The sequence below is a fragment of the Amblyomma mixtum genome, chromosome 1, assembly GCF_055824585.1.
Source record: "Amblyomma mixtum isolate Tamu chromosome 1, ASM5582458v1, whole genome shotgun sequence".
NCBI classification, from domain to species: domain Eukaryota; kingdom Metazoa; phylum Arthropoda; class Arachnida; order Ixodida; family Ixodidae; genus Amblyomma; species Amblyomma mixtum.
Window position 1 is genome coordinate 224,235,234 of NC_143012.1, and position 23,471 is coordinate 224,258,704.

The window sequence follows — 23,471 nt, forward strand, 5'->3', positions numbered from 1 at the left end:
TCTACCGCTGAGATTTGCCAAGAGCGTACTAAAAGCAATGGTTGGCCATAGCGGGGTGCGGCAGCGGCCGTAGCAGCGGAGAGCTCCACCTGAGGTCACTGCAGAGAGCAGCAGTGACGCGGGGGGGCAGTGAAGTTCAGTTTTTTGCTTTTGTTTATAATGCAAGCCAGAAGATGCATGACTGTTATATTTTGATATACGACACAATAAAATATATTATCGCAATGGCCGAAAAATAAGACAGATTCAGCGTGTAGTAGTTGCCCAGTCTTTCCAGTCGAAGGCAGCGCTACCGGCGGCGTGTCAGCGCAGGAGCTCTCTCGTTTTCGACACGTTGGGCTGCCGCTCTAGTTCGTATGCAAGCCACGCTGCAAGCAATGACCTCACTATCGCCTCTAGCGGCAGAAAGTGTCAAATCTTTGTTAATTTCCTAAAGCTATGCTTTTCAACAACGCTTCATTGGATTCAGATTTTAAAATACATTTGGAAATGAACAAAATGTTCATAATATTATCTGTTGCCTTTTAACGTATTCGAGAGAAGAGAAAGGGTTGATACAAGAGTGCACCTAGTGCGCACTGTTCGTCTTCGGAAATGGAGAGACAGATAGAGCCTAAAAGAGAAGACACGCCTTTGACGCGCCCGAAAAGGCGTGTCAAACAGCTGGCGGCGAGTGTGCAGATAGATAGCAGAGAAGTCACGATTTCGCGATTGCTGATATGGCGCTGATAACTTCAGGTAGCGCTGCGGCCTGGTATTGCGCAGTGTATTGTGTTTGAAGTGTGAAACAGGCGCGCAGGGTGCGCTTGTATCGCCTTTACGTGGCTTTATCTCTACATTTTATTGTCCGCTGCCTGCGCACGTTCCGCGCTATCTTCGTTCACTGACTGCCGTCATCGCAAACTCGGATGAAACTCGGGCGAGCGCCAAACTCGGACCTTCCGGCATAGCGCCCCAGGACAGAGTAGAGTACCTGTCTGCGGGCGCCTTAAAGTTCGCTCCTCCGTCTTACTCAGCCCCTTTGCAGGGGCCGGGAAAAGGCGGTGGATGTCGCTATAATGCGTTATAATTTCCCTGAATCGCAGCAGCGGCTGGTTAGTCTCCGAGCCAGAAGAGCTGGGATGAGGATCCCGGTGAGTAAGCGCTCGGGCAGCCGCGTCAGCGGCCTCATTATCTCGTAAGCCATGGTGGCCAGGAGCCCAAATGATTCTTTTGGGTGTTGGATTAGTGGCAGTCCGTCTTAGAATACAAGCAGCTAAGGGGGAGATCTCCCCTGCCAAGTAATGATCACATGCTTTTCGGGAGTCCGTAATGATGATTCTCGAATTGGCGTGGGCGGCAGCAAGCGCTATCGCTACTTCCTCGGCTCGCATTGAATTCGGGGCTCGAAAAGAGAGTCCATCAACGTGCATTTCCTGGTGAACGACAGCGGCCGTGTAAAATCCCGTGGGCGATGGCCCTGCTACGTCTACATAATATACACCGGGTCGGGAGCCGTGTTGTCTCTCAAGAGCCCGAGCCGGCGCTTGACGCCTGTTTACGTGCATGTCGGTGTCCATGTTACGGGGGAGCGGGGAGACCCAGAGCATATGGCGCCACAGTACTGGGATACGCTCCGCCTCCTCTGGAGTGCGGTCGTGTTGGATGTGTAAGCGGTTTAGCAGGCGGCGCCCAGGGGCCGTCTGCATGAGCCACGTGTATTGGTTCACGAGGTGGGCCTCCCGCAGCTCCTGGTAGGAGTTTAGCACCCCCAATGCCTTGAGTTTGGCATTAGAGGTAGCCACCGGGAGATCCAGGGCTCGCTTAGTTGCCTTGCAGATGATGGCGTCTATTCGCGCCTCGTCTTGCTTAGTAGTGCGGCTCGTGGTTAGAGCGCTCGGCTGCTGAGTCGGCGTTCCCGTTTTTTTTTTCTTTATTTGTTCCTCAGATAGTGTGAGGCCAAGGCTAAACCCTAAGGGCCTGACGAGGCCTTGGCCCCTTGTACAAATTTTTGCAGCAACGAACAGAACTCAGGCATAATTCTTCGGTCAGTAGTAGGGATACAATGCAAATAATTCTTTAAAAGGCAAAATTGTACCGTCCTGTTCATCAGTCTCAAATGACCCAAAGTTGTAAGAAAACGCGGCTTCTGTAAACACATCCAGGTTTGCATACAAACAGCACAGGCAATAGGAAACATCAAGTGCGAAACCGGCACTACAAACATCCAAACCAATATAAAAGCAAAGCAAAGCCGAAAGTTTGGAGAGTTGGATAACGTTCATGATGAAAAAATAGCGCAAAAGGAACAAGTGTCGTTCCCTTTCCGTCTTTTGGGTTCAAACCCGGTCGGGTTCAAACCCGGCCGCGGCGGCCGCATTTCAATGAAGGCGAAACGCAAAGGCCTCCGTGTGCTGTGCGATGTCAGTGCGCGTTAAAGATCCCCAGCTGGTCGAAATTGCTCCGGAGACCTCCACTACGGCACCTCTTTCTCTCTTTCTTCTTTCACTCCCACCTTCCCTTAATGCGCGGTTAAGCTGCCCATCGAGATGTGAGACAATTACTGCTCCATTTCCGTTTCACAGAAAAAAACAATTTTCAATTTTTGTGTTTCAGCGTACGTTTTTTTAAACTATTTGTGTTTGCATCTAGACGTAACAAGGCGCGATTGATTGGTTTCCTTGTTCTTCGTGGCAAGACGCGAATAGCAGGCGAAGGCGAGAGAGGGTGAGGACATTAAAGCGCTGGCTACTGAGAGAGACGGAAACCATCTCGGGGAAGTGGCGCGCACGTGCGTCTCTTTCCCGATCCTATCCGGGCTTGACATCGCGGCACGTGGCTTCCATCAGTCTGCTGCACCTTCCGGGATTACCTGAGCGAGGCATTGGCACGAGTGTGCGAAGGCTCGTCATGTTGAGTGTTCCGCAACCACCTGACGCTTCCACTTTGTTGTGGCTAGGATGTGCTGGCAGAAGCAAGAAAATATTGGAGCGGAAATTGGGGTTAGTTGAAACTGGTCTCTTGAATTCGTAATTTCTTGCGCTTAAAGAAGACCTGGGCCAAAAAAAAGCGCACACACGCGGAACCGACGCTAGACGGCAGGTCTTGGCGTCGGTCCCGTCAGCATGTGCTCTTTCTGTGTTGTGTCTTCGTTTGAAGGCTTTAAATTACGAATTCAAGTCGAGGAAGAACCTTCATGCAAATTGCCTCACATGCTGGTACACAAAGTCTAAACACAAGCGCAACTGCATTCTCTGAGCTTGCTCGTACAAGATGTATTGCCAGGTCTCGCACAGTACCTTAATTTCGCTGTTTTAGTAGGTGTTGGCGGCTGTGCGTTCAAAACATACAGCAGACCGCAATTATCGGCCCATCTTGATAACATACCTCTCGTTTATTTCTGATAGGCTGTTTTTTTTTTTTTCAAGATTGGTGACTTTTATTATAATTTCAAAGCAGTATGGGCTCCATACTGGTCAAGCCTTCTTTTGCAACGCATTACTTTTTTTCCCCTACTCTCTTGCTTATGGCCTTATGTGCCCACCGCGGCGGCTTAGTTTCTATGGCGTTCTGCTGCTGAGTACAAGGACGTGGGATTGAATCCTGTACACGGAATTTCGTTGGAGGTGAAACGAAACAAAACTCCCATGTGCTGTCCGATATCAGTGCTCGCTAAGGAGCCCGATTTCGCCGAAATTATTCTGGAGCCCTCCACTACGGTGTCCCTCACAGAACATGTGTGGCCGCCGCGGTGGCTCAGTGGTTATGGTGCTCGGCTGCTGACCCGAAAGACGCGAGTTCGATCCCGGCCGCGGCGGCTGGAATTTCTTTGGAGGAGAAATTCTAGAGGCCCGTGTACTGTGCGATGTCAGTGCACGTTAAAGAACCCCAGGTGGTCGAAACTTCCGGAGCCCTCCACTACGGCGTCTCTCATAGCCTTAGTCGCTTTGGGACGTTAAACCCCATAAACCAAACCAAACAGAACATGTGTAGCTTCGACATGCTAAACCTCACATATCATATCATGCCTTGGGCCTTATAAGTAGTGCGTACAAACAGCGGCAACCAATGGCAGAAATGTCCCTGTTTGGCCTTCACATTTCATGCCTTCAAGTGAAGGCGTAACTTAGCAAAACAATGCATGGTTTCCTAACGGGAAGTTAACATATCATACTGCGTTAACACGTTTTGGCGGGCTAGTTGGTTAAGCATCTTAACACAACTTATTTCTTGTTCTTCGGGCGTTCCTACCGGGTAAGATGCTTAACCAACTAGCCCGCCAAAACGTGTTAACGCAACTTATTTCTTGTTCTTCGGGCGTTCCTACCGGGTACAGCGCTGTGTCGTCCATTTTCTTGTCTTCAGCGCTGTGTCGTCCATTTTCTTGTCATCAGCGCTGTGTCGTCTATTTTCTTGTCTTTTGTGCTCGCCTTCGTTCGCGCTGTTTATTCGAGATATCATACTGCTTGTTAACAATTAGCTGAAGTGCTTGACAGACCTGTTGCCACTTGCCGTCTGGTACGTGTGGATGTCAAATAGATTATAGATAGCAACCGGTGAAAATGACACGCCGATGTAGATAACTGCATTATGTGGTAGTTTCTGCAGGGAATAAATGTTAAGTGATAGCCCCTAAACAGCATCTATGTAGACGTCCTCGATGAGCCGGTGAACAAAGCAGTATATCTGATGGTGTGCGGAATTAGCGTATGGCTGCAGCATTTTTGGATTCTTCTTTGTGTGTCCAGCCTCAATCTGCTTATGAACCGCACGGGATGTGTCGAATTTCTCATGCCACTGTCGAAAATAGTTCCTACATGCGACTATGAAACCATTCGCAGCGTGTGCTTCCATAACCCAGATCTGTGGTGAGCGAAAATGAGTCGTCAGTCACATAACTCCCAGAACCAGAAGTGACGTCACCATACCGGAAATGCCAACTATAGGCATCGATGTATCTTTATTGAATCCGTGTCGCCACCTCTGGACACCTTCGGGAAAATAAATAAATACCACCTAAATGGCCTGAAGAGAAGTTCGGTTGTGTGTAGACAGACGTGTAGGGATCCGCAAAGACAACTATGAAAGAATGACATAAAACTCGATGTAAAGGCATCAATACCTTCTAATGCTATCGCACTGCCAAAATGGAATGCGATTAGGTGTCCCTGATAATTTTTTTGGGGGGATTTTAACGCGAAAGCTTTAGAGAGGATGTTCGGAGAAAAAGCCATGATATTTGTCGCAACTAGTTCAGGATTGGTCTAGATAGTCATGACTTCACACACTGATCTGTGGAACAAAAAAATATCAAAACAGAAGTTAAATTGAGCTTATGAGGTTATAGCACTGCTCAAATTTCACTGTTGTAATGTGTAAGGGTGTAAAGTAATTTAATTACTCTGAAAAGTAAATCAGGAGAACTTCTTCAGATCGGACTCACGACGTCTGGGTTGCGAACCAAACACGCTGCCCCTCGGCCATAAACTAGTCCTGTGAGGCATGTTTGCTCGATTTGGTTAAAGGGAGACCGTGTATGTTTGGTAATGTATCACGTGGCCTAGTATGCCGATTAATGTATGCTAATTAGCACGCGCAATTTATAATTATGCGCTAATGAAGGAAAAAAGGAAATAACCAGAAGCGCTTTCCCGTCATACCCTTAAAGGGCAACTGACCAGGGTCAGGACATTTCAGAAAAACAAGCCCACTGCATAGATGAGGCATCGAAGATAACCTCTGCAAAATACTAGAGCCATGCGCGCCCCGAAAAGCTGTGAAAATTCAAAGCAAAGCTCGCTCGTTCTTTTCTTCCACAAGCAAACGTCCTCGTCCTCTACTCTGGCTCGTTTGACGTCATACGGAAAGCTTTCGCTAAAGGCATTCCATTGGTGCGTCGTTCTGACTGACGGGAGAAGGGTGGGCGTAGCCGGGGCGTCGCGTCGTCTGCTAGTCAGCGCCTTCCGCTTTGGCACATGCCTACAAGCCCGCATGAAGAAAAAAAAAACTGAGGAGGGACCGTCCGGCGACAGCCTTGAATCCTAGTCATAAAAAGTAAAAAAAAATAGTAAAATGGAGAGCGTCAATTCCCACACACCAACGGTTTTGACTCGGGACGAAATTAATGCAGTGTAGGCAGATAACTCTCGTCCATAGAAGGGTTACTCCGGCGTCCATGCAACCAGGGTGCTATCGGCGTCACAGATTAACTGCAGCGGTTCTGATGTGATAATTCGTTGATATAAGGCCTAAATCAAAATGCGCTGAAAGAAGGTGGCTAGGATGTTGAGGTCCGGAAAGATATCAGGCTGAAGGGAAGGGGAATTATCGGTGAAGGGTAAGCTTAGCAGGTGCCCTTACGTGTAAGCAGCCCACCATCGACCACGGCTACCGCCCTTGTCGAAATGGAAGCTCACGGTTTTGCTCGAACACATTTCGGTCTTCTTGACTGTCGTTGTAGTGCATCTGCGTGGGCTTAGATAATTCTGATACCGTCAGAAATGGACGTGGCATCTTGCAAACGATGCAAGCTTGCACTTAACAGCGAACCTATGAGCCAGCGCACCAAGCTGGGTTTCTGGTTTATTTGCTAATGTCGAATGAGGGTTTCAAGGGTTTGCCTTTTTTTTTTTTTGCAAAGCGAAACCCCGAATGCTTCTCAGACAATGTCCTCCATGATAGTGGCCTTTTTGCTTATATTTTGGATGCAAGACAATATCAGACCACCGAAGAACTATAAACGGTGTTTGGGTACACTCGATAAGGCAGTGATCAGGAGAGAGAATATCCCCGCTTTCCTCTATCTTTGCCTGTCGTTAATAGCACAGAGCCTCCAGGAGAGAAAAGACAAATCAAAAGTAGCAGAGCTAATGGCAAATACATTCAATCCATAATCTCATCTCTGTCGCGTAGGCTGCTCAAGGACGAGAGCTCTGACGTCATGCGCCACCTCTCAGGGTGACCGGCTGAGCCAACACAGCGTGCAGAGGGAAGTCGCTCGCAGATGACTCGCCCCGGCACCTATACATCATCGCACGCGCCTGCAGGTAAGCGATACCTGTGCATACTTCGCATCTGCCGCGCTGGGTAAACGCACCGTGTCTGTGTGCCCAGCCACAGCTGACACACCTGCGTGAGAAAGTGTACCGCGTTAAGAATGACAGTCTTCCTTGAAAGCTTCACTTTCCTGTCTCAAGCACTTTAAACAGTGCAGAAGGCACAAGCATTGGTCAGCTTAGTTTCGACCGCCTGCGCAGCCATCTTTGTGCGTGAGCACAGAAAAAAGGTAAGGAAGAAGGTGCGCTTGAACATATCGCCGGATTGACTCGCAAAGTGCTGCTGTTACAGTTTGTGGGTATTTCTTTACTGTGCAGTCCAGAGTTCGACTCTGCCAACATTTACTAGCTGCGAAGCTTTCAGCTGCGAACTACCGTAGTGGAAACCATGCTGGTTAAGCGAAACGTAGTTCTGTTGAAATTAAGTACTTCATAATTGTTGAGTACTTCATTTCATTAATGAGAAATGAAAGCATTGAGCTTACGCAGCCCACTGCATACAATTAAATATAAAGTTTAAAACCAACAGCCCAGCATTTTCGAAATGGGTGCAGCATTCTATCGAAGCCGAAGCAGAGTATGCAGTGTAGGGCTAGCATCGGCTGTCCACATGTGGGCGCTCTTGCTAAAATGCGCTAAAAAATAACGCGTGATAACTTTATGGATCGGATGAAAAGTGTGCATTAAAAAAGAACGTTTGTTTTACAGGTTTTTTATTTGTAGGCCGATTTCGCCCACAAGTATACCTTGCAAGCTCCTAGAACTTAATATATCATCAACAATTATGAAGTACTTAATTTCAACAGAACTACGTTTCGCTTAACCAGCATGGTTTCCACTACGGTAGTTGTGGTGAAACATGATTACTCGAACAGATGACTGACGTTCATTTAGTAGTTCATGCTGCATTTGCCAGTTGATTGCATTATCACTGAATTTTGAAATGGTTTGATAAAGTACCGCATAAATGTGTATCATTTAAATATAATGACCTAAATATCAACACGTATGTTCTTCAGTAGATTACATATTTTCGAACTGATCTTTATTGAACTGTTTGCACAGATTACATTATTTCCTCGTTGGCTCACGTAAAATATGGGGTGCCTCATGGCAGATTGCTCGGCCCCATCCTTTTCCCAATATATAATACTGACATTAGTTATAACTTTGCTTCCACTCTAAGTCTATTTGCAGATGATTCTGTTTCGAGGGCCTTACCAAACTGATCTGTGCTTTTGTATCTGCCGCAGTGTGTGGTTTGCCGTATTGTTCGTAGCGCCTATCATTAGCAGAGGGGCTTGTGTTCAACAGCTAGACGGCAGCACAAGTCGCAAGGAAAAATTTTGTGATTGTCAGCAAGCCTTCTTCTGTACTTCCTTCCGTGCATGTAATAGCTACCTGCAAGGGCAGCGCTTGACAACATGGTTCTTGCGGAAGGAACATATCAGCATTCCCAAGAACAATCTTCCACTGCCAGCCCTGGCTTCCTCGCGCGCGATGTTGACGGCTGTTATCGCAGTCGGCGGCCGTCCAAAGGTGCTCCCATTCACGTTTGACGTGCGATCTGCTTTACAACCTTCTACCCAGTAAACGACGGTTCTTGGACACGCTGCCAGCTCACCACAGGGCCACAAGACACCGGCGAATCCCCAAAGAGCTCACGCGTTCCTTCCGTAAGAAGCAAAGAAGCAAGATGTTCAGCGCTGCCCTTGCCGGTCGCTATCCGAGCTGTCCGCTCGGCTGCGGGCATGCAGAAAACGAAAATTCGCTGGAAAATACAAAATGAATGCCTCCGACTCATGCTGCTGCAGTCTGACGGCAAAACACGGTCCCTACTAGAATGATAGGCGCGACGAACGATACGGTGCAACCTGTGGTGTCGTAGATACAAAAGTGCAAAGCATTAGGGTGCAGCCGTCGTATACACATAGACATAAATGAGCCTTGGGATGCATTCTTTGAAAGCATAGCTAGTGCTGCCACAGGGTGAAAGAACGACACGACCAAGAACGGATAGAGTTCCTTTACAGCCAGACCTTAATGAGCTAGCTAGCTGCCTGGTGCGAACAATGGCAGTTGGAAATTAACGTCGCTAGAACGTCGCCAGAATGAGCAGTCATTGCATGGCTCTATACCACGAGCATTCCCAATACTTCATGCGAGCCACATCTGAAGAAAGAGAGGGGCTCCGATTGGGCGGTCGCGCACTGTGACGAAAGAGCGGCCACTTATTCCGTCTTTTTCTGATCACTTTCGATCGCTCTAGAACGCCTGAAAGGCGACCGCACGTTCGGCTGGTCGAAATCGGACGCTCTGACTGCATTCGACTGGCTCTTTACGAGCACTGGCCTCTCTTTCAGAGCGTGTTCAAGCGCTCCGACTTTTTTCTCAGCGCGGTTGGGGCGCTCTGGATCACCTGGGTATTCCTACCAATCCCTGCGCGCCGCCGGTACGGCGGCGATATGCGTTGGTGTGGTCGTCGGCCACGGAGGAAAAAAAAATGGAGGTAACGCCAGGCGATAACCTTGAAGCCTAGTCATAAAAAGTAAAAAGGAGGGAGTCGGTCCCCCCGTGATCACACCATTTGATAGCGTGCGGTGATATCTATCACCGCTGCGCGCACGCATTCGCGCATAAGCGCGGCAAACTGCCTGTTGACCGTACTTTGACCGTACTGACTGCAGACCACACTGTTGACCATATGCTCGCAGACGCACTCACTAAAACATACCGACACCAAAACCTTAGGGACTTACTCGAAGAGCGAAAAACCGCGGCAGGAACGTCTTTGCTTGCGAAGGCTGGCCGCGTCACGTTACGCTCCTTCCTGAGATTTTTTTTTTTTCATTTTTTTTCCCTCCATGTCGTCGGCTTCGGGCGGCGAAGTGGATCTGTGGCAACGTTTTGATGTCCTTGCACTCGAGTTCTCCATTACCTTCACGCCAGCGACGTTCGTCAATATGTTCCGGTGTCTCAGTATGTTTCTCTGCTGTGGCTTCAAGCATAATCACCGCGCTAACACCGGTGACTGCACCAGTGGCGTTTGGAAGTATGAAAAATGCTTCGCGCTAGAGCCCAGTGGGGGCCTTCTTCGGTATCTCTTCTTGCATTTTGGACGACGCGTCTTCGGGCCTCCGTTCTTGTTAGTGCAAATGCAGTAGTGATGTTCATTAGTGCGTAGAAGAATATGCATGCGCACTGCGAAAGTGCGCTGTTTTTGTGGCTCATTGCAAGCTGGCGGAAATATTTTTCATCTTTCTTGTGATTGGTCCATATGCGCATCACATTTTTCTAATGCAATATCAACCAACTTGCCCAACAACGCACCCTGTTTTCTTAGTGTAAAAAATAGGAACTACTGACTGCAGAGTTTGTTCAATGTAATTCAGAAGTTCAGAGGTTGCGCAAATGTAATTAACTACATTGCGTAAACAATTAAGAAACCGATTATAACACCCTTTAACTTGCGCCGCACCACGCGATACGGGACAGCTGGAGTGCAGCACAGCTTGCACACGTTAGCAGCTGTGTAGGATTATCTAGTTCTCACGTACCCCTTCTGAATGAATGCTACACAGAGCTCACTTAAGCGCTTTCATTACATGGTATTACAGTACGCGTTTCTCCTAAGCTTTAAGGTTACATTCGAACCCAGATATGCGCTGAGAAGTCAACTGTCACGCCGTCAATTAAGCGGTCGCGCTCATGCGACCCCGAGTAGAGTCATAGCCCGGAATTTGGCCACAGATATGAAGGGACATCACTCGAACCACGGAAAGTTGTTTCGAGCTGGCGGACGTTATACAGGGTGTTTCACGTAACTTCAACCAAGGATTTTAAAAAAAGCGGCAAACCGCAGCCCGCTGAAACCAGCGATACATTGTTTTCTGCATTCTGGGTTTTTTTGCGCAAAAGACACGACACAAAAGAAACGAGGTAGACAGGACCTCGTTTCTGTCCTGTCTACCTCGTTTCTTTTGTGTCGTGTCTTTTGCGCAAAAAAACCCAGAATGCTTAGGCACCAAATAGCCTGAAAAAGCATACTCGCAAGATACATTGTTCGCCACCATGTGGAGCTCCTCAGAATATTTTTATTGCGCTTAATTCGTTAATTAACTAAGATTAATTACGCAAATTTTCAAATATTCAGTTTAGGGCTAAGACCGTTACGTTAGATTGCAGAGCAGGTTTAGAAACAACCGATCCAGTTTATTGTAGCATCGTATTTCCTACAGGATCCTTTTTTCCGGAATCTAAAGAACGCCCGCGAAATATGAAAAAATGCCACGTGACTACGCTCGTGCGCTACCAAATTGCAGCGCTGTCAACGGCGTTTTGAGCAAACCGAGCGTGCCCGCTGACCGTGGCGAAGTGAACGGCCGCCGCAACGCTGCGGAAAGTGCTGACGCACTGTCAAGCCCGCTGCTAAGAGCGGCGGCCGTTCACTTCGCCACGGTCAGCGGGCACGCTCGGTTTGCTCAAAACGCCGTTGACAGCGCTGCAATTTGGTAGCGCACGAGCGTAGTCACTTGGCATTTTTCATATTTCGCGGGTTTTCTTTAGGTGCCGGAAAAAAGGACCCCGTATGAGATACGACGCTACAATAAACTGGATCGGTTGTTTCTAAACCTGCTCTACAACCTAACGTAACGGTCTTGGCCCTAAAATGAATATTTGAAAATTTGCATAATTCATCTTAGTTAATTAACTACTCAAGCGCCATAAAAAATGTTCTGAGGAGTGCCACATGAGGCAAACAATGTATCGTTGGTTTCAGCGGGCTGCGGTTTACCGCTTTTTTTTAAATCCTTGGTTCAAGTTACGTGAAACACCTTGTATATGCACCGAAATAAAGCGCCTGTAGAAAGTAGAAGCGCCAGCAAAAAGAGGGAGAACAGAGGCCTCTCGTACTGGTGCTGCCCCTTGCGGCCGCGCCACGCGTAAAAGTGACGCTTATGGCCGGGCCTTGTACCGCCGTCGAATCACTTCTCTTTCTTCCACTGCGGTCGGAGCTGTGGGAAGAGTCTTAGCCCTGTCGGCTCAGTACACCGCCTTCAACATGCAGCCTTCAAAATAATTATGTTATAGCACATACAAAAAAAATCTGCAGCACCAAATTTTCTCTGCAGGGCACCCCAGACATTCATACGTCGCTGTTGCAGGACGGCTGGTGAAATATTTCGGCACATACATTACTAAAACCGCGAAGTATTGCAGAATATCATGCATAATAAGACGTTACGAACGGCGACCTGCACCAAATTCTCGATTCGCATCGGTGGTGACACGCCGGTTTCCGTTCACGGTGTGCACTTCTTCAGAGATCCATACTCGCTCCGTCCAAGCTGGAGCCAAGCCAGACCTAGGTAGTACATCTACTAAACCTTGCATTCTACTCGTTTTTTCATCGTGGTATGCATTCGTAAGAAGCCTCAATCTTCAACTCGCCCTTAAATTTTGGGGGGTTTATTATTATATCTCTCGAGAACACAGACCATTTCTAGACACTGTGCTCGTGTCTGCTTGCAAAGGGCAACCATCTTTAGATCGCTGTGATCACTTTGTATTCCATACCAGGCATCGAGTAAGGCATATTTGTTGCTGGGTTGCTTGCTTCCTGGTTGCATACGCAGGGACGTAATTCCTTACCGCATAGCTGTTTAGTGCACTAATGTGGCTTGTGACTACAAACACGGCGATAGCAAAATCAATTACACCGCGAATAGCAGGCAATTACCAAACTGTGCAAAATTTGGGGACGTTCGGGTGTCCTCTTGAAAACAGTTCTCGGCATTGTGGAACTCTATGTGGGACAATGGGCTACATATGCCCCTCTTTTTCCGTCGCTATGTTTTGAACTGTGAGCCTATCACCACTGCGTTCATTAATTTCGTTCTTCTCGAGCTACCTCGAGGATAGCAAAAGAGACCTTTCTGGTTTTGTTTTCATTGCATCCACCTGGTTGCAGCGCATATCTAAAACGAACGTTCAAGTCGCGCGCGCTGCGCGTGTTATACAAAGGACTTCACCGCTATCTCCAGCCGCTAAATTATGAGTAAGTGTCAAAAGCTTACTTCTTACGAGTCCCTAAATGTTTTATTTACATTGTTCTTTCCGGTCTGCCCATACTGGATCGTGAAAAACTTGGACAATATGTAATTCTTAACATTTTAGCGATATATTTAGTCTGTGTTCTAATTATTTTTCTTTAATCCGATGGTGCTTGAAGAAAGCAAAAAAAAGTGAGAAAATGATCCACATGCAAAGTCCGTAGAGTGTCTGTCTGTGCAATTTGCTTCCTGCGTTTTCATAACGGAAAATAGTGCCACTTGGCAGGGGAGATCTCCCCCTTAGCTGCTTGTATTCTACGACGGACTGCCACTGATCCAACACCCAAACGAATCATTTGGGCTCCTGGCCACCAGGGCTTACGAGGTAATGAGGCCGCTGACGCGGCTGCCCGAGCGCTTACTCACCGGGCTCCTCATCCCAGCTCTTCTGGCTCGGAGACTAACCAGCCGCTGCTGCGATTCAGGGAAATATTAACACATTATAGCGACAACCACCGCCTTTTCCCGGCCCCTGCAAAAGGGCTGAGTAAGACGGAGGAGCGAACTTTAAGGCGCCTGCAGACAGGTACTCTACTCTGTCCTGCAATAATAAAACATTACGATCCTAACACGGATGGGCGATGCCCACACTGTGGGGAGACCTGTGATATCTTCCACATGGTGTGGGCATGTACTCAAAATCGCCACCTTCCCCCTTCCCCTACCCCTTCCAGAGAGGCATGGGAGACTGCCCTCCTCAACTGCTCCTCGCTTGAGTCCCAAAGGGCTCTGGTGAAACGGGCGAGAGACGGGGCCTCGTCGTGCGGTGTCCCGGACTAGGGACGCCGACCATGTAGCGGGGCCACTCTGTGGCTCCCAAACTCTTTTTTACAATATAAAAGTTTTCACCACCACCACCTCGGGGATGTGTCGTCACCGTCAAGTGGAATCTGGTGATCTTGACGACATGGAAACGACTCTCTCCGTATTGCTATATTTTTACTTTTTATGACTAGGCTTCAAGGCTGTGACCGGACGCTCCTTCAGTTTTTTTTTTCTCCTCCATGCGGGATTGTAGGCGTGTGTGAAAACGGAAGGCGCTGCGGAAAGCGCGCGCGCAACGAGCAGACGACGCGACGAACCGGCTACGCCCACCCTTCGCCCGTCAGCCAGAACGACGCACCAATGGAGTGCCTTGAGTGAAAGCTTTCAGTATAACGTCAAACCGAAGGCTCGGGAGCCAGAGCAGAAGATGAGGACGTTTGCTTCTGGAAGAAAAGAGTGGGTTTTGATTTCATTTTTTACAGCTTTTCGGGGCGCTCATGGCTCTAGTATTGTGCAGAGGTTATCTTCGATGCCTCATCTATGCATTGGGCTTGTTTTCCTAAAATGTCCATACCCCTGGTCAGTTGCCGCTTATCAGAGTTTTCACTCATCTTGCTAGGTTCAGCCACGCTGAAAGACAGCAAGGTTGTTTCATAGAAAATAGGTTTTTGTACGTTCTCTCATTTCTTGTTTGAAAACTTGTGGGTTTCTGTATGTTTTCTCATTTTTTGTTTGTATGCATACACTAAGCTCTCATCAGAAGACAAAAATGCTGTGTTTTTTTTCTCAAGTGGCTGTCTCTAAGTGGTCAATGGGACACATATGACCAACTTTCTCAGATGTTTTCATAATACGGTGGGAAGCATAAGTCCCTTTTGTTTCTTGAGAACCCTTAGCAGTAGAGGGCTCGAATTTTGTATATTTCATGATTAACTAACAGGTATGACTATGCTACCCTTAATAGGCAGCTTGCATTGCTCACCACCTTTGCGTGCATTGCGCAAAATGATTAATGCTGCATAATTTGGTTGGCGTTATGAAAGACACCGCAGCATCACGCGATATAGGTTAATGATTTCCTTGAATTCAGTGCATCTGCGTACGAGTGCAATGCATTCATGTCGGATTAGTTGGGAGTCTATCGCTGTCCCCTTCTTGTTCCTGTCCTCACTAACGAAACAAAACATTCACCGATAGTGTTTTTTTAGTATATGAGATGCGTTCTGCTCAGCATCTTAATGTGTTAAGCCTTATTTGCATGCATTAAGTCAACTTTCGGTACACGTGGTGTCAACGTGTGTGCATCGTATGGAAAGGCGGTCAGTAAAATTTGAAATAAAACTTTAAAGCGGTGCTTCTGGGTACACGGATATTTTTGCACTCACATTTCTAGGTTTTGAGTTTTTCAGCTTTGGTTGGGACTTCTAGAAATGAGACTATAAAACTTATTGATTGGTTCTTTTTTTTTTCTCCCCACCAATGTGAGTCATGTTGAATGTACTACTCCCCCCCCCCTTATGTAATACCCCATCAGGGGCCTTTAAGAGTCAAACAAATGATGATGATCATCATGATCATTTTTGCAGATCGAGAAGCTACGTGACTTCTTTGGCGTAGGGACAAGTGGTCTCTTGTGACAGCTGACGCTATATTCTCCTATAGCTTCGACTACCCGGTATTCAATTGCTTTTTCGCTGTTTAGGGCTACGCCACTCTGAAAAAGAGAAGAAGAACGGAGTAAAAAAAAAACACATTTTTCTTTTCTTTCAGTACTCCCTCAAACTCATCCTGCATTAAGCAAAGAGGGTAAAGGAAGACAGTCGGGCCGAACGCAGCCTTAGACAAATGGCAGCCATAGAACCGTTCAAGAAAAATTCACAGGGGCGCCTAATAACATTTTTTTGTTGGCAATGCGCAAGCATTAGAAGCTGTTGGTAGTTTTACCTCAAACGACGTCGCTACTAGTCGAGTGACGTCACATCCGGTTTGATGATGTCGCTTCACTCCGCCAATGGGCGAATTTTATGACCAACGACACATCTTTTTCCAGATGAGTCTATTAATGCTGTGGCATTAAAAAAGCGTTATAGCGGAGTCGCAGCTAAAAGTATTTAATGTATTAGAGAACACGGAGTGTCATAGCACCAGTGAAACCAACTTAATTATGTTGAGAGTCGTGGGCACTATAGCCTGCAGTATTTATCTCGTTCTCCAAAGCTAATTAATTAGTGAAGACTAAAATTAGCTAACTTTTAAGTGCTAGGTTGAAGAATAATGTCTGGATTCAGAAGATGGTGTTTGTCTTGAAGAAACAACTGGCAGAAATGTTAGCAACAAGGTAACATTCACGCATATTCTTTCACCAACATGAAAAGATACCCGACGAAATATGACAGCTGCTACGTGACACCTGCTCTCTCTCCCAGTGCACACACACAACTTTGTCAAGGACAGCACTCCCGAAAAAGCTGAGGTTCGTTTTCTGAAACGCATTCTGGGACGCTGAAGAAGCATCTCTGTCACGTTGTTGAGCGTTTTGTATTTCGCGGGATTTCGCAAGGTCACGTGACCTAGGTGGCCCACCTGCCTCCTAGGTTGCTCCCAGTGAACCACCTGCCAGAGCCATGCTATTGATTTTTCGCTCACAACGCCGACACAGGATTTTCTGGAGAACAGGACCTTTACCGCCATCGCCTTAAAAAAAAAATACTGCTTACTATTCAGTGCAACTCTTAACAATTAACTTTCAACTCAGTTCGGTCACCTAGGAGACTCCGTATATTTTTTTTCTCAGCTGCGGTTACGTTTGGCTGGGACACCCGACATTTTGCGGCAGAATTTCGCCTTCAGGACAGAGTAAAACACTACCACATATACCTGTACTGCTTTCTTTACGAGCTGGAAAATGTGATCGTTTGTCGAAGGCGGTGCGTGGTGCTGGCTACCTTCCGCAATGCTCTCCGTTCGCTTCAGCAGTTAATTTTAGACGGTAGCCCGCGGACACATTATCTGCAGTGCTGAGAGCCTTCGCTCTTCGCGGTTTTTGGCACGGCAACAACTAAGCGGGCACAAGCTCTGCCGACCAAAGTGGCGGAGAAAACCAATCGCACATTGCCACTGGATGTTAACTTCCCGAACACTAACAGATAACTTCTTGGCTGGAAGAACAAAGGGGAGGGGCCAGGGGGAGGGGGAGGGAGCGTAGGCGTGTTTTAGTGCGAAAGCACAATTCCAAACGCACCAACTCTGAGCAAGAATCTTGTAATCTTGTTTTGTCCTCCGAACAAACCCGAGCTTACCCGAGAAGCTCGAGTTACTTCGGAGGAGCGTCGCGCAAGCTGCAGCCAATAGGAGGAGGGCGTCGCGCCACCTAGGTCATGTAACCTGGTAGCTTCACCACAACCTGCCCTGGCAGGTGCCATTTAGATTAATGACTGGTCACGAGAGGTTGCTCAGGAAGAGAGGCATGGGTCGCACAATCCCCACCGGTGGATGTGGTAGAAGCAGCCACTTGCCAATGCAGTGGAAAATCTCTTAACCGCTGCGCCACTGAACTGGTAGTGTTATGAGGACTCGCCGCCATCTATGAATGTTAAGTAGGGAATGACCAATGCTGCATGTGGGCGCATTAACCCATTACCCTATCGCGTCATACCCTTAAGACGGAGCTTAAGTGTTCCCGCCAATTGAAGAATGAACGCATGCTTTTGCACGTCTACGTGGTTTAATAGGAGAATCAGACAAAAAGGACAAGGACGTGATAAGACATGCACCACGACGACCGGCTTGTGCACTTGTCCTTTTTGACTGGTTCTCCTAATCATCATGCACCAACTGGCCGGATTTCATCTCTTCTGCAAAACTCCTAGAGTTTTGCACTATAATACTCCTCCTAGAGTACTAACTTCAAATAATAATTTTGCTTGTATTATTGTTGTGGAATAAACTTGACTCGGTTTAACTACATTAAACACCTACCACCTTTTAGAGAGAGAGAGAGAGAGACTCTTTAATGAAATGCAGAGAAACCACCTTTTCATATGAAAACAGTCCTACTGGACCATGTCCTGCATTTGGTTTATTACGTTTGACAAGCGGATCGCATTTTCCCTTTACCCTCCGATTTCCCAAAGAAATAAACGAAATTCGTTTTTTACTAGTTCATTTTGCGGTTGTGTAGAGGCTGTAATGATAATAATGTTTCATTCTTGATCTCATAGAGCAAGAGAGGCTGAGAGAAGAGAGCTGAAAATATAAATGGACGATATCTTCTCCTTGTTGAGAAAACGCAATTTCCATCAGGGAAAAGTAAGTGTACACACGGTTACATCGGAGGAAAGCAGTGGGAGAAAAGTAAAAAAAAAATATTGCTGGAAAAACTGCAAACAATCTAGAAACAGCAATCAGGACGCAAAGGCTCCGCTTCGATGTTTCGTAACAAGATCGATGTTTTGTTACCGGAAACTGTAACTATATAGGAAAATGTGGAAAACATATTAATCTTGTTATGCTCGGTCATGCATGGAGAAATAAAATGGCCGAAGTATTTTTGTTCTACACTTTCAGCGATTATGTTTTGGCTGCGGTAGGAAGGTTGAAACTCTTTTCAAGTGTTGCCCTTAAATTCTTATGGACATGTGCGTGTGCCAGATATTAGTATTCCTTGGAGTGTATGCTGTGTTTCTTCTTCGTAATGAAGTTAGATGTTCATTGGCAAGACCATTACATCGCTTATTAGGTTAAAATTGTGATTTCCCTCCTCTACCCTGCTGGTTCACGAGCTGCTCTCTCTGCCATCGTGCATGGGAACCACCGCATTATAGAAGTGCTTTTTCTCGCCTTTAGGTGCCCTTCGCGTTCTGCTTTTTTTTTAGATGTGATCATAGCAACCCGTTCCGGTGTGTTTACTAGATGATTAAATTAAAGGCGGTTTGAGAGTCAAATGCTTTCACGTAATTTACTCTCTGATTTACTCTCTGAGCTTCTCTTTTTCTCTCAACGACCGACAAACAATAACATTACTTGCTTAAGCCTTGGCTGTAAGCGGCGTAGCACTGGTAATCATCACAGCGAAACGCCACTTTTTTTTTTTCACAAAAAGTATCGTCATTTTCTGACAATAAATGTTTTGTATTCCACAGTTACAAGTTTCCAGTTTGTGTTAGTGTGAGTTTCCATCTCTTTGTCGAATGCGTCCACCAATTAATTATGTTGCATGCCTTCGACAATCAGGGGTCTTAACGGCAGCCAGCGTTTGATTTCTGTTCTTTTTTTTTGCTGGTGGGGAGCGTTCTAATAGCACTGTATCCTCGCTGTTGTTCTCTATGTAATATGAAACTGTTGATGCAAAAATTCATTCTTTCCGGTGGAAAGGCATTCACAGCCTCCCCACCAGTTCCCACTCGAGTCAATATCTGCTCGCTGATGCCGCAAAACAAGTCTTTCATAGATTGTGCAGATTTTTTTATGGCGTGCAACGCCATCGATAGGTTTATGAATACTTCTGATACTGATACGTGCACAGGTGTGGATTGTTCTGGCTTAATTGCTGTCGGCCCTCAAAGATGGTTTGCTGAGCACTGATTGCATTTAAGCGATAACATCCATGTGCCTCATTCGGAACCGGCTATTATGCTTCGGCAGACTGTCCGTTCCGTTAAAGGAGTTTTTCCCGTGTGTTCGCCCTTTATCGTGCTTCTGTCGGTGTCTTCACAGAAACTACTCTCCGTTTACCCATCCTTTCGTAAAAGTTTCATCATGCACCTCTGTTCCACAGCTGCGAATATACTGGTCGTGAAGACCTCAATAGTTTTGTCGTATACTACTGGCGTTACTCAATCCATTATGACCCGAACCTTCAAGGACCCGCATTACCTGAACGTGGAAAGGTGCTACGCTGAAACCGACAAGGAAGCGCCCAATTAAACGCTTAAGTGACGACCACGTCACCACCGCGTGTTAGGGTCGCTGTTGCGCAGCTGTAACAAAGCCGCAATTATGCTGCCACGCGCTTGACCCCAGAACGAGACAGCAGCTAGAAGGGCGAGTGTCTACCCTCTCCCACCCTCTGCGATTTCTGGTATTTAGCGACCCTGTCCCCCTTACGTGACGCGCAGTCGGCCCTTTCTCCAATGTACTTCGCGCGTCCGTGGCCCGTTTATGTCGCGAGATACACTGAAGCTGTAGCAAGGAGGCGGAGTTTGTTGAGGTCTAAGACACACTCGCTCCTGTCGCCACCGCCATCGCGAGTTCAGGGCTGCCCGAATTCGCTCAGTGTCACGAATTGGTTCTCGACAGTGGCGGTAGCTCGTCGAAAGGTGTGAACTGCTTTAATTATCCTCACTACAGACATTTGCTGGCCCTTCACGCTAAGGAGAGCGACGATGGACTCTTCTCTCAACTGAGCCCTACATCTGTCCCTTTCTCTGTGCGACCTCTGGCGTTCGGCTGATGAAACTAAGTTCCTGGGATCGAATCCAGGCATCGCCGGCCGCATTTAGATAGGAGCTAAATGCAGAAATTGGAGGGGACACTAAGGGTATGACGCGTTTAATATATGCGGAATTGTTCATTCTTGACTATACATTCACTGCTCCCTGAGACTCCTTCGCCACTCCTGGCGCAGTGGTGCAGCGGTAAGGCAATGCGCCACTGCCTTGCGATGGCAGGTGCTGTCAATGGTGGGGCTTGTTCGACCCAGGTTGCTCTTCCCGCGGACCAATAATTAATTTAAGTTACACATGCCACGGTGGTCAGTTTACTCACAATCCGTTGGGCACGTTGTGATGACACCGGAAGGTCACGTGAACAAGGCTGCCCGCCTAGGATGCTTCTCCAGGAATTCTTCGTTTACGCTTACGAAGAAGACGGCGGACAGACGACAACGTAGGATTTTCTGTAGAACAGAAGATTTTCTGTAGGCGCTTAACGCTATGGTATAAACAGCGAATGTCTGCCCTGCGAAGTCAGTGCCTGTTAAAAAACCCATATATGGTCGATATTGACATAGAACCCACGACTACGATGTCCCTCAAAGCTCACGCGTAACTTCGGCACGGTAACCCCCTCAAGCCACGTCATACTTTTCACTGAACACGTGGTTGTCGCGGTACGCGAAACGCAACAGGCTTAGAATTCTTCAAATTGTTTGACCTCTCCGATGTAAACAAGTTTGGAAAGCGGCTGCAGACAAAACACAACGGGAGTCGGGTCGCGTTCTGCGACGCAACTGCATCAACAACAAAAAGTTTTCCCGCTCTTTTTCCGGTGGGTTCGCTGGCGTGAAATTTCCGCTCCGGTCCGTTGATACGGTCTCCGATGCGCGCGCCGAGGACGGGAAGGGAGGGCGAACACATATATATGTATATGCGCCCCGTCTCGAACGCTATACACGGCCAGCTGGGCACACGCTCGCACTCCGCTCGCCTTCGTCGCTGCTGCCTTTCCTCTTGGCCGAGCGACAAGGCAGCCCGCGCGACTCGATTGCCTTCGCGGCGGCGGCGACCAATCGCGGGGCGCCGGTAGTAGCCTAAGGGAAGTTACGTAAGTGCGACTCTCTTTCCCTTTACTCCTCCTTTCCCCTCTTGTTTGTCGACTGTCCGGGAAAGCGCGATTTTTCTTTTTCTTTCCCCCTTCGCTTTCATGTTCGCGGCGTCGGCAGTGAGCGACGATCTCATCCCCCGGATCGAGCCAAATCTCGCCGTCACGGAGCGCGGCTTCTGCTGGCCCGGCCGGCCTCACCTGCAACCACGTGAGCGAACGCGGCGTTCCTTTAGTTGTTTCTTCGCGGATAGGCGCGTCATTTGTGCTTTTTATTCGCCGCAGCACTACCCTCACTTCCCACCTTCTGGTGGTCTCTGACCTAATGGCCGGCGGCGATTTGAATACAGAGACCGTCTCTCGATGATTGCATGGCGGCGTTTCATATATGTCGGCTTTGGAAGCATCAGAACTCCGGCAGTAGAGCAGGGGAGGCTGTTACAGGATGCCGGCTATGCGACTTTGCTTCAGACTATGGAGGCGATCACCTTAAAGAAGGTACTCGACCAAATTAACCGAAGACGTTAAGAAGCGGATGATTTGATGGAAATAAGCTGTGGCGACAACGGGCGCCTTTTATTGTTTGCAGGCTACCATATTTATGCAACCCTACAATCACGTCCTGATTATTTGATCATGTGTCTATAGCTTTTCTATTTTTTCTTATATGTGAGGTTGTGACCACGTAACAATTTAAGCTCTTTTTTATCGTTCTATCGTCTGCACCTGGTCTTCATATTAGTAAGCAAGCTGGGATGGTTTTTAGCTGTATTTAGAGAGCTGAAAAACTAACATCATCTTAGACTTCTACGTTCTTTCCGCACGTTCTTTCAGTTTCCATACGAATTCTGTTTGCACTGTTCTTTGCGGGCAACAGGAAGCTTATAATTATTGGGCCAAGCGAAACCGAGCAGCAGAGGTCAGTGCGATCGTCAGACAAGCCGCTTTACCTTGGCCGACAAGGTCAGGAAACGGGCCCAGATGATCAGGCGATTCCATTTACTTGCCGTTTTTCCTATAACTCGCTTTCATGGCGACACCGTGTCGGACGCGAATACTTTCTCAGCTGTCTGCCCGACACTTGAGCGGCGGGATGGCTGACCACGAGCCTCGAGCGAGGAAGTCAAGTCGTCCACCATTAGCACGTAAACGACCTGGCGTCTCCGGATAATTCTGTGCAAAAGAAAATTAGGTGTCTCTTGCCGTAAACGCAGGTTGCGAGAGGAGGTGCGACTCTTCCTGAATCTGGCAGTGAGAGCTACTTTTCTTTTTATTCTCGTTTCTTCTCCTGACGCCTCCGGCAAGGTGACTTCGCCGAGCATTTCACAACCGGGACAGGTAACAGCGGAGAGGATGGAATCCATGAGGACGCGAGTGGCAAATTCGTCTTCATTCTGTCGCCGTATACGCCCATTTGCTTTTCGCTGTTATTTTTACTGGGGTCCTGATTCGCTACATGAGCTTTAGGATCAACGCTTTTTTGCCTGGACGTTCAATGTATTTAGCTCTGTCCTCGGCGAGAGCTTGATGTTCATGCGTTGGTAGCCGCCGCGGTTGCTCAGCGTTTCTGATGCTCGGCTGCTGATCCGAAGGACGCGGGATCGATCCTGGCCACGGCGGTAGCACTTCGATGGAGGCGAAATGCTAGAGGCTCGTGTACTCTGCGATGTCAGTGCGCGTTAAAGAAGCCCAGGTGGTAGAAATTATCCGGAGCCTTCCACTACGAATTCCCCCATAAGCCTGATAGCTTTGAGACGTTAAACCCCATAAAACCGAGCCTTGAATGGCGAATAGCATTCTATTCAGCAGACAGAGCGATCTTCGTGGATCGCGTAATATTTTGCCAAAAACGCCGCTTCAGAACTTTTTTCATCCATGAGATTGTTGTTTTATATCTGGTGCTGGTAATAAGGCTATACCTGTGTTCTTAAATTTACGTGCAGTTTTTGGAAGTAGTCGCGACTTCTGCGAAAAAGTGACGTCACCATTTTTCGAGGTCAAGTCACTGAATGGCCTGCAC

At 47.7% G+C, this 23,471-nt stretch overlaps 1 protein-coding gene across 6 annotated transcripts in view; it reads left to right on the forward strand.

Annotated features, from left to right (window-relative positions):
• The window catches only part of LOC149371046 (DNA damage-regulated autophagy modulator protein 1-like), a 98,761-nt gene that overhangs the window by 29,865 nt on the left and 45,425 nt on the right, over positions 1-23,471 (forward strand). For 3 of the 6 annotated variants that reach the window (XM_089564460.1, XM_089564451.1, XM_089564457.1), the window contains exons 2-3: positions 6,892-7,025; positions 21,573-21,662. The gene's annotated coding sequence lies outside the window, so the exon portion shown is untranslated. Of the gene's footprint in view, positions 1-6,891; positions 7,026-21,299; positions 21,455-21,511; positions 21,663-23,471 lie in introns of those variants that run through there. The other 3 variants (XM_089564465.1, XM_089564469.1, XM_089564445.1) reach the window with 3 other exon arrangements.